A 12409-nucleotide genomic window follows, 5' to 3' on the forward strand; every position below is an offset into this window, starting at 1 on the left:
GTAAATGAGCAATTCGTTCGAGTTATACTTATTGGGCAACTCTCATCCACCTTATATTTCCCGCGCACCACCTATACCTATAAATCATCTCGCTAAGTTAATAATCACATTCTCAATTTCATCAAAAAAGCTTGATTTTGGAGCCTCAGCTGGCACAACCCTGGCCCGTTTTCATTAATTATCACTTAAACTTATATTTTAAATTTTAATTATGGGCGTGACAAATCTAATATTTTTTAATATGTTTATAAAGGAAATATTTTTTTGAATGTTTTATAAAGAAAATAATTACTTTTAAGTTTTTTCCTTCCGCACATACCATAAAGGACTAATTTACCAACAAATGTTAGAATTTTTTTACATGAATAAATCAATTTTTTAAAAAATTATTGAAATAGGCCATTTTTTGAAAAACGCTTCCAATTGGAAGCACTTTTCCCCCAACGATTCAAAAAATGATTACTTTTCCAACGGGTATTTAATTAAACATTCCCACCCAACGGTCAAAATTTTTTACTATAACCCCTCCATTTCATTTTTTTTTCCAATTCAATCTCAGCTCTCTCACATTCTCAATTATCTGTCAAATTCCTTACAAAACCCACTTAAATTCACTAATTTTTTTTTGCTCTGTCAATTTTATTTATTTAAATTATCTTAACATTTTCTTAAATTATTTTTTCTAATACAAATTATTTAGATTTTTTTCCAAATTATTAATGGCAAATTCTCTAATCTGTCATGATAAGAACCACATTTCTGTCGATCAATTGCAAATAGGAAGAATATTTCTTATTATATTTTAATGTTGTATAATTTTTATATTTTTTGTTATATTTGAACTTAATATTTTGTATATTTTTTCCTTGAATAGGCGGAAGATCGAATTTTAAAATCCAACATTCGTAATCTACCCGCTTCTCCATCATCCTTGATTGAATCGTACTTGAGAGAAGTTATTTTTTCACATGTGGCCCTTGTAGGTAAGGGCTGTAAGTTGGATCCGACACTCTTAAGCGCGTTGGTGGAAATGTGAAAACCTAAGATGTATACTTTCTACCTAAGATGTATACTTTCTATCTTCCATGTGGCGAGTGTACTGTAGGGCCCAATTTTTGCCCAGACCCGATACAAATATAAAACAACCAAAATATATAAGAAACAACCCAATATTACAGGCCCAAATTAACCTAAATTACCCTAGCCCAATACAAACCCCAAAGCCCAAGTTTGCATCCCTTAACACTAAAAAAACAGAATCCCTAATCTTCAGCCTTAGCCGCCGCATAGCAGCCCTGCGCACCACCCTTTGCGCACATACACGTCCCACGTACTTCTCCAGCTGGCCGAACCTGCGCAACAAACGGCTAAACAAACGCAAAGAACAAGCAAACAAAAGAGAAAAACGCAAAAACGAGAGAGAATAACAAAAATACAACTATTTTGTGTTATTTCTTTGAATTTTTTTATTTTTCGGCTATAAAAAGTCGAATCTGTATACTGAAATGGGATCTGCTAGTTTTTTAGGGATATCGAAAAAGAGAAGAAAAATCTATACGAAAAGAAATAAAAAATTGGAAAGAAGGTTCTTGTTTTCTTCTTTTTCTCCTATTTTTTTGTATTTTTTTATTTTATTTTAAATCGTATAAAAAAAGAAACGGTTAAAGAGACGCTTACCTGGTGTCGTCGAGGCTTTTCCCCTCTCCGTCGCAATCGAAGGCCGGGGCGTCGACGGAAGCCAAGGGACGGCCTTGATTGGCGGCGGCGACATGAAAAAATGAAACCCTAGCAGAGGGTTTCTCTATTATTTTGTGTCAAAGAAGGAAAAAATAAGTTTTTTTTAGAAAATTTTGGTTTTATAACAACTATAAAACGGTGTCGTTTAGGGCCTGTTTCAGTGGCCCCAAAACGGCGCTGTATAAGACCATACCCGTATGCGTGACCCGACCCCCCTTAGGATCTGCGTGTTTTGCAGGTGGGGAATATTTTCGTAATCGGTCCTCCTGTTTTTGAATCGCTTTCAATATAGTTTTTTTCCATATATTTACAATTTAAACCACGTTTTTATTTTTTATTTCAATTAAATCCCACACGAAAACGCTGCATACTGAGTAGAGGTGCTCATGGGCCGGGTTCGGGCCGGGCCCATAAAAAATTTCGGCCCGGCCCGGGAAAAAATCATAAGCCCGGGCCCGACCTGCCCGCCCATTTTTATTTTAAAAATTTTAAAAATTAAAAAGTATTTTAAAAATATTTTAAAAATATTTTAAAATTAAAAAATTAAAAAATATTTTAAAAGTATTTTAAAATTAAAAAATTAAAAAGTATTTTAAAAATATTTTAAAATTTAAAAAAATTAAAAAGTATGTAAAAATATTTTAAAATTAAAAAATAGATATATTTATTAAATCGGGCAGTAGGGCAGGCTTGCCCAAAAAAAGTGGTGCCGAGGTCCGGCCTGCTTTCTAAATGGGCCTCATTTTTACCCAAGCCCATATTTCGGCCTATATTTTTACCCAAACCCTCCCATATTTGGGCGGGCCGTCGGTCGGGTCAGCCGCCCGGCCCATGAGCACCTCTAATACTGAGGGGTCTGGCATATTTATTTGTTTACTCCCTGATGTTTTCAGTGCATTACGATTTGGTCCCCACTTTTATATTTCAAATACATACCAAGAAATTTCTTATTAGTCCCCACTTTTATATTTCAAATACAAACCAAGAAATTTCTTATTATTCGATTTAGTCCCCATTTGTTTTAGTTATTTATTATCAAATTAATTATTTGTGTTATTATTCTTATTATTATAATATCATTATTTTGGTGTTACTGTTATCATTATAACCATATTTATACATGCATTTTTTTATTTTTTAATATTCATTTTTTATATTACACAATTTATATACGTATTTTATATATATATATATATATATATATATATATATCTAAATGCATATTTCTTTAATTTTCATAAACATATATATATATACATTTACATTTTATAATACGTACACATTTTACATACTTTGTAGTCCATACGCATATACATACATTTCCTATAATATACATACACGTACTTATATATATATATATATATTGCATATTTCATCATTTTATATACATATACTTATATATATACGCCTTCTAATACATGCATATACATTTTATAGTTTACTCATATATACATTTTTTTATTTTGTAAATATATACACATATACATACTTTTATATATTTTTATCTTATTTTCATAATTTTCACATACATATATATATACATATTTTTAGAAATTATTATAAGTTTTTTGTTTTATATATTTTCATTCCTTTTCTTTTTATATGTATACTTATATATGTGTGTTTTAATATATGGATACACATATTTTCAAATTTACTTATATATTGTACTTATATATATACTTATTTTGTAAATACATATACATATATAATTCATATTAAAGTGTTTGTTTTATGTTGTATATTAACATTTTATCATTTTTTTAACAAGAAGATATATTTGGTTTCATCAAAGCATTAAAACTATGTTTTGTTCAAAGGTTTTCAAAATAAGGCAATATCCGATATTTGGGATCTTCGAGAGGATTGAGCCCTAACGTATTGGGTTCCAATTTTCTTCGTTGAATCTAAATAATCGGGAATGCTCTTTAGTAAAAAAAAAAACATAAAAGCTCATTATCGGGAAGTCAATAAGTTGTGTCCTAACGCATTGGATATGACACATTGTTTTCTCGAGATGAGGATTTTTCTAAAAATAATAAAGGCAATATTCTGTATTTGGAAAATTCGAGTGATCGTGCCCTAACTTACTGGGTTTCGATTTTTCTCTTTTAACCCAAATAATCAAATATCATTTTGAGATTTAAATGCATGAGTTTTAAAAATCAAAAGACAAACTTAATTTTGAAGATTAAAAATGTTGTGCCCTAACTAACTGGGTGTGATGTTTTATTTCTTTAAAATAAGAATGTTTTATAATTTTACAAGTTAAAAAGTTTTCTTTTAAAATCTTTTCAAATTTTCGACACCAAGACATTAAACAATCAGTTCGGTACCAATTTTGGGCGTTACGAGGGTGCTAACCCTTCCTCGTGCGTAACTGACTCCCAAACCTATTTTCTCAAAATTCGTAGACCTAAAATCGTTTTCAAGGTGAACCGATCACACCTTAATAAAAGATTGGTGGCGACTCCAATTATCGTTTTTTTTGTTTTTCAAAAAATGATTTCGACATGTACTATAACTTTGGAGGACGTGTAGTTACAGCTAGAGGTGTGCATGGGCCGGGCCGGGCCCAAAAAAAATTTCAGCCTGCTTACTAGGCCCGGGCCCGGCCCGACCCGAAATATGGGCTTAATATGTTGCCCAAGCCCGGCCCGTGTAAAGAATATGAAGCCCGGGCCCAGTCCGTTTATTTTATTATTATTATTTTTGCTTAAAACTAATATTAAAATTAATTGTTATTAAAATTATATCAAATATCAAATTTTTTTTTTTGTATATAATGAAAAAATTTAAAATAAGATTACTTATTTAAAGAACAAAATGCATAGCTTTCATGTTATCTATAAATTTTATGTTAGAATTGATGTAGTATTATATTCTAAGTTTTGATTCTTAATAAATAATGAACCTCATGTCCACTAGAGTTGTTTTAAAATTACCAACTAATTGAATTTAAATGTTATTTATTTGTATATAATTACACATTTGTGACATTTAGGTAACAATCAATTCTTAAAAAGAGAATAAAAATAAAATGATTATACAAGTAATTAGGACTAGCAACATATTATCATTGGGCAATAAGTAGCATATTATCTATGCATAATAACATAATTAAATTAAATATTCATTATTGCTTTTAAGTGCAAAAAGTTCAGAAATTGAATGGAGAAGCAAAGCATACAAATATTTGCTCAACAAACTTTTTCTCTTTGCGAATTAGATAGCAAACTCAAAACTTTCCTTCAAATCACATATACATATAGATAGCACATCCATAAGCATATTAAATCATATTAAATCAATTTTAGCTTTATCATTCACTAATTCTAGTCATTATATAAATCCCAATCTCTAATTTTGCTTCAAACTATCTTTGAGATAAGAACATAAATTAAACCCCACAAGTACACATACCTCCAAAGTCGAAAATGACTTTGGAAAATTAACAACAAACCATAATAATATTCATACATTAATCCACCAACATATTTAGATTCATAACAAAATATAAATTGTAAGCTAAATTAAATTTTAAACATTTAGAAAGAAAGTATCTTAAAAAACTACCGAAGAAACATCATCATCCTCATCGTCGTCATCGTCCTTTTTGCAACCAATTTCTAACATTAAATAAGAATAAATAATTAGATAATCAAATTGATGAAAAAATAATATAAAATTCGAACAATAAAATGAGAATAATAATTACCTACTGAAAATCCCTTAGCTCGCATCCAATCATCCAAGCAAACAACGGCTTGAACCGTTTTTGGCTTAAGTGAACTCCTCAAAGGTGTGATAACTTTCTTACCCATGCTAAAAGCTGATTCGGAAGCTACAGTCGATATTGGAATTGCCAAAAGATCACGAGCCAATAACGAAAGCTCATTGTATTGAACTGAACTTTTTCCCCAATAATCTAAAACATCTATTTGACTATTCAACTCAAGCTCCGGTTCTTCCAAATAAATGTCCAACTGTGACTTCTCACTTCTAGTGCTAGATTCATTTAAATACCGTTTATAATCGTCACTCTCATCAAAATATCCCCCAAAATCAGCACTACTATCATTGTGTTCATCCAAACCAGAATCAATAGGATTTTTATCCGAAACATTAGAACTCCCAGCCAAAGAGGAAGACGTGGATTTGGATTTCTTAACATACTCATCAAACAAGAGTCTAAGATTGCTAAGAATGGTCTCAACAAAATCTGAAGCATGGTCACCATAGATTGTAGTAAAGCAATCGCGCATAATTCAACTTGTAACGAGGATCTAAAATTGCAAAGACATGACAATATCAACGAATACTCATTAATACTTATTAAATTTCTCTTGCATTTGCTTAACCATTGGAGTTAAAACGAATAAGGACCTTTAAGCGTGTCAAGCAAGACCTTGTGAACCTTCCAAACTCCTCTAAAATAAAGATTAGCTGTTGGATAATTAGAACCAGAAAAAACACAAGTCACATCATAAAAGACTTTCAAAAATTTGCAAAGAATAGCAACATTTCTCCACTCCTCGTTAGAAAGTGCAAAAAATTGATAATCTTTATCCCGTTGGTCCCAATAATCTAGCACATCTTTATAGTAAAGAGAAGATTCAAGCATCAAATAAGTAGAATTCCATCTCACACACACATCTTGACGCAACTTTTTGGTCACATTCAAATGAAAACTTTTGTCGGCCACATCATAAAATCTTTTCCTACGAATTCCCGACTTTCTTATGTACCTAATTCCATTTCGAATCTTACCAACAACATCATCAGCAAGTTCCAAACCAGCTTTAACTATAAGATTCAATATATGTGCCCAACATCTAACTTGAAAAAAAGCACCATCACACAAAATAGCTCGGTTTGCACGAAAACGATTTTTAAGACAAGAAACCATAACATCATTATAAGAAGCATTATCTAAAGTGATGCTAAAATTTTCTTATCTATGCCCCATTGAGATAAACATAAAACAAGTTCATCCGCTATGTTCAAACCATCATACGGAGGAAATAAAGCTCTAAACCTTATGATTCTCTTTTGTAGCTTCCAATCTTTGTCAACCCAATGAGCGAGAGCATAAATATATTCATCATTAGTATGCTCCGAATTCCAATTTCAGAAGTTAGACAAATAAAACCAGGTGCTTTAGCCAACTCTTCTTTAACACGATCTCTCTCTTTTGCATAATACATTAGGACATCCCTAGCAGCTGTATATCTACTTATATTTTTAAAATTAGGACTAGCAATTCTCATCATGTATCTAAATCCCGGTTCTTCAACTGTCCTAAATGAATGTTTGCCACAAACAAGAAAAGTAGAAATAGCTTTACGACACTCATCAGCATCAAACTTGTAGTTTTTTATAGATGGAACACCTTCGGGTGATGGCTGAGTGGCTATGGTGTATTGAGTGATGTCCTTATTAACTTTTTTCAAACAACTATTTAGATGACGTCTTAAATGAGAGGTTCCACTAGAAGACTTAGCAGAGAAGATAGTCTTACAGTGATTACATTGTGCCTTCAATTCATTTTTGTTCTCGCATTCAAGCTTTGTCATTTCATCCCACACCTTTGAAGTGGTAGACTTTTGACGTTTGACAGCACTTTCGTACTCATTAAACCCATCGTCCACAGGTATAGGAGTGTTCGAACTAGCCATAGTCATAAAAATTGAAGTCCTGAAATCCAAAAATAATCTTATTTATAAATCGGTTACTGAATATATATACAAATATTTTATTAAATATACAAATAGGTTAAAACAAATAGGATGATGTAGCTTAGATGCATACTTTGAAGTTTGAACTCTTTAAATCCTTACTTTTATAATAGAATTTTAAATTAATAACTCTTTAAACTACTAATTAACTTGCTGTTATAGTAACCAAAAAAAACTACTCATCCACTTAGATTAGATGCATACTTTTATAATATATAGAATTTTAATTTAGTAACTGTTTAAACTACTAAATACTAATTAACTTGTTGTTATATCAACAAAAAAAACACTTTGAACTCTTTAATTAACTTGTTGTTATATTAACTTATCGTTATATTAATTTGTTATAAATATATAGAATTTTAAATTAATAACTCTTTAATTTGTTATAAATAATAAAATTGTACTTTGAAGTTTGAACTCTTTAAAATAATAAAAATTAATTTAATCTTTTAAAATTATAAATATATAATTTGTTATTAAATATTTTTTAATAAAATTCATCTAACATTTGAAACAATTTTAAGCTACCATCGTTATCTTTAAAATTAACTTGTATAAAGAAATTTTGAAATAATTTTAAAAATACCATGGTCTACAAATGAAAACTAGATAAAATAGTTTAACTTTGAAAGTTCGTTTCGTTATGTAGAGGAAAACATAAACAAAATTAAAATGCAAATAAAAAGGAATAAGAATTGAATGGAACAAAAACATTTATTAGATTTCAAATTTATATATAAACAATAGGCAAATTATTAAATATATAATATAAACCTAAACTAGAAAACATCCTTTGCGTTTAAACAATTGAGATAGTCATACTTATTCTATAAGCTAAATTACATATGTACCAAAAAGAAATTAATGAAATTCAAACGCATAAATCCAATCCAAAATCTTAAATAGAAGTATCTGTATTTCTCAATCCCATTATTTTCCTACTAGTAGATACTAGATAAGCAAGTTTAGCTTATGGGAAATCTGCTAATCTGCAAAATGTTGTACAAAGTAAAATAAAGGAAAATCAAATTAAACTAAATTGTAAAAAGAAAATGTAAATGAAAGCTTACGGGAAAGGAAGCTAAGGTAAGCCAAATTCTATTTCAATGTCGATTGTTTCTGCAATAAAACAAAGCAAAAAAAAAAAAGAATTAGACATGTACTCTCAGAGAAGATTAGTCATTTGGTTCTTATAAAAGCAAATAAATTAGACATAAAACAAAATATCACAAAACGTGAAACTAATTTTTTCATAGAAAGAAATTAGAATTCTGCCCAAAGATTAGGTGTTACAGGAACCAAAGTAGTGTACTTTTCACAATTTAGTTGTGCCTATCGTCATCATACTTTTTGTTCTGTCTGTACCATTTTCCTAATTTAGTTTCCCAAAACTGAACTAATCTTTTAATATGATCAAAAGGGAAAAAATAAAAAGGATATCAGATCATATTTTCCTTTTGCAACAATTTACGGTGGATCCTTGAATTAGAGCTGTAATATTTAATATGGATATCATATTCTTTTGTTCACCAAATAATCCTACAGGTCATGCAGCTACAAGGAAGCAAAAACAAAAACAAATCTTTGGACAGCATAAAACATAAAGCATAAAAAATAATACCTTCATAAGTTGCAGAAGAATCGAAGTGAAGAGAAGTAGAGAACAACAACAACGCTAGCGTCGTGGAACCTGGAGCACGGAGGTGGAGTCGCCGAGGACCGTCACGGAGGTGGGATGGTTGATCGGTGGAGGTGGATGTGGGGTTTTGATTTGGGGAAAAAAGGAGGAGGAAGGGAAGGGTTAGGGATTTTGAAGTTTGAGCGGGTGGGGAAATGGGAAAGGTAAGGTAAGGTAACTAATATTGTAAATGAAATAAAAATAAAAAATATATTAATTATAACAGGGTAATGGGCCGGGCCCGGCCAAAAAGTGGTGCGAGGTCCGCCCATATTTTAAACAGCCTATTTTTTTGCCCAAGCCCATATTTCGGGCCTATATTTTTACCCAAACCCTCCCATATTTCGGGCGGGCCGTCGCGTCGGCCCGGCCCATGAACACCTCTAGTTACAGCTTGGTTTACCAGTGGATGAGTCCGCAGCAATTGGACTGTTTACACATATTGGAAAGTCATATGCGACAAACTTTTAGGGTTGGTTTTTGAGACAATTTTTGGAGGTTGGATAGAAATGCCTTGGTTAAGAAGAAATTTTGGTGAGCTCGATGAGGATTCGACTGAAATTGAAAGAGAATAACATGTTCAGGCTTACACCCTTATGATAATCGGGGGTATCCTAATGATAGATAAGTCACAAAATTTGGTTCATTTAAGGTGGCTGCTGAAACTCGTCAACTTTAGAGAAGCGGGCGAACTCAGTTAGGGGTCCAGCGTGTTGGCGACCTTGTACCGGAGATGTGTCGGGCGACTCAACCACAAAAAAATTAAATTGGTGGTTGCATGCTACTACTACATCATGTGTGCGGTATCGACTACCATTTTTAAGTCCTGAAGCAAACTACCCTTACACGTTCCCACTTATAACAAGGTAAAATTCATTAGATAATTTATTTACCGTGATAAAATAATTGAAAGTTTAAATTATTCAGTTAACAAATTATTTCAATAGGTGGAATCATAATCCAAGTTACGCTAGACTATTGAATGAACTGTGAGATATATGGCTTCTGTTAGACCAATGATCTGAAGTGGAGGTAAGTTTTTTTTTTAAAAAAATTGAATTATTTTATTACAATATTTGATTTTGTAACATCCTGATTTATGGGTCTAGTCGGAATAGTGGTTTTGGGACCACAAATTCAAAGTCAAAAATTTTATTTTATTATTATTTTAATATCTACAGTATGATATTATGATTGTGTAAAAATTTCGTGAAGAAAATTTATCAATTGGGTGCTTAATTTGATAAAAAAGACTAAATCGCATAAAGTGTGAAAGTTGCGTTCTATATGCTAAAGGTGTCTAATAGCTATAGAATTTTAAATTGAAGGTCCTTATGTGATAAATAACCCATTATTGAGATATTGGATGTTAGTGGAGTGACATTTGGTGTAGTTATTAAGGTTATTAAATGTTAAATAAGTAAAAAAAACATTATATGTTAAATTAAATATAACAAATTGTGTCATCTTCTTCCACTATCCATCTTCACCGAAATTTCAACCTAAAATCAACCATGGGAGAGCTTGTTATTTGGCCAAACTTTGAAGACAAATTGGTGAGTGGTTTTTTCTCGGTTTTTAATAATTTCTACATTTTTGAGATCGTTGCTTCGTAATCTAGCTAACCCGTACCTCCGTTTCTAAAATTGTTAAAGATTTTATGCATTTCCATTGTTGAATACTTGAGCTCTTTGATAGTTTTTGATGAAGTATGAATATTTGATGTTAGATTTTCATCTTTTATAAAGTGATTTTTGATAAAAATGTCAATTAGGGATAAAATTGTGAAATGTGGAAATTTAGTGGTTAAATGTGAAATAAATTGAAAATATGGGCTTCTAGTGATATATGAAAAATTATGCTAGCTTGGATTTGTGTTTAATTTCATGAAATTGTGATTTTATGTGATAATGACTAAATTGTAAAAATGTGAAATTATGGGGAAAAGTGTAAATATGCTTTAAGGTAAATTTTGGATTAAATTGAATAGAGATAATTAAATAAACTGATTTTGATTTTATTTAGATCAAGAAAAGTGAAATACGAATCTAGATTGAAGAAAAGATAAAGTATTGGACCAGTCGATCCGTTTCATTGTTTTAGCAATCGAGGTAAGTTTGTATAATTGAAATTTAGTGTATATTTATGTAATTGATGAATGATAGTATGATTGTATTCACATAATTGATTTAATTGTGGAGCTTAAATTAAAATTTTGAAATAAATAAAAATGCAAGATCGAACACAATTGTTTCGTAACGAAAGATGAATTAGCGGAAAAGACCATGGTTGGACCATGGCATTACATGATTTCGTATAAGACCATAACTGGGCTATGGCATTGATATATGAGTCTTTGTGTAAGACCATATCTGGTATATAGCATCGATATATGTGATTACGTGTAAGACCATGTCTAGGACATTGACATCGTTATGTAATTTCGTGTAAGACCATAGCTGGGCTATTGGCATCGATATGTGATAACATGTAAGATCATATCTGGGATATGACATTGTATGTGTTATACGAGACTTCCGAGTATCTTTAACGATTCTAAATGGTTCATCACGTGAAGTTAAGACGAGAATGAAAGTTCAATTGAATTAAGCAACACAGGTAAGTTTAGAACCTATGTGAAAGTTAAACGAAGGTAATTTAAAGAGAATTATTAGTGTATAATTATATTTTATGCCAAAATGTGTTTATTTGGCTATAATGAGGTATGAATTGAACGATATGTGTGATATGAGCAATGATTGTGTTAATGATATGAATATGGCACATTGAGTGAGAATTACAATTATTTAACGATAATTTACATGATTCTTTCGGCTATAGAAATGTGATGAATAATGGATCAAATAAAGTTATATATTGTTGCTTATGTATTTGTAAATGAAAATGAAGTGATAAGAAGTTTAAAAGGCATACGAGCTTTGAAATGAATAAACTCGTGAAAATCTTGTTTAATCATGTGCATGAATATGATGTAGATTTGTGAAATCAAATGAGATATATTATGACTTGATGCAATTGTTTGTAATGTGGTTATTTAGTAATATGAGTTATTATATTATGAGCTTACTAAGCTTTATAACTTACTTGGTATTATTTTTTTTATGTTTTACAGTGTTTGGGATGTTTGCTCGGGTTGGAAGTCGACGGAGATTGCATCACACTATCCAGCTAATAATTTCGGTATTTATATACTTTGTGACTTGGTTATATGGCATGTATAGGTTATGATTAT

At 30.7% G+C, this 12409-nt stretch overlaps 1 long non-coding RNA gene across 1 annotated transcript; it reads right to left on the reverse strand.

The window, feature by feature from the left end:
* Positions 1-6891: 6891 nt before the first annotated feature.
* Positions 6892-9168, reverse strand: LOC105798275 (uncharacterized). Its single transcript, XR_008198435.1, has 3 exons — positions 9100-9168; positions 8549-8597; positions 6892-7434 (listed from the first exon to the last, which is right to left on the reverse strand). It is a non-coding gene; the product is annotated as an uncharacterized LOC105798275 (long non-coding RNA).
* Between the last annotated feature and the right edge of the window lie 3241 nt (positions 9169-12409).

The sequence above is a fragment of the Gossypium raimondii genome, chromosome 1, assembly GCF_025698545.1.
Source record: "Gossypium raimondii isolate GPD5lz chromosome 1, ASM2569854v1, whole genome shotgun sequence".
Lineage (NCBI taxonomy): Eukaryota > Viridiplantae > Streptophyta > Magnoliopsida > Malvales > Malvaceae > Gossypium > Gossypium raimondii.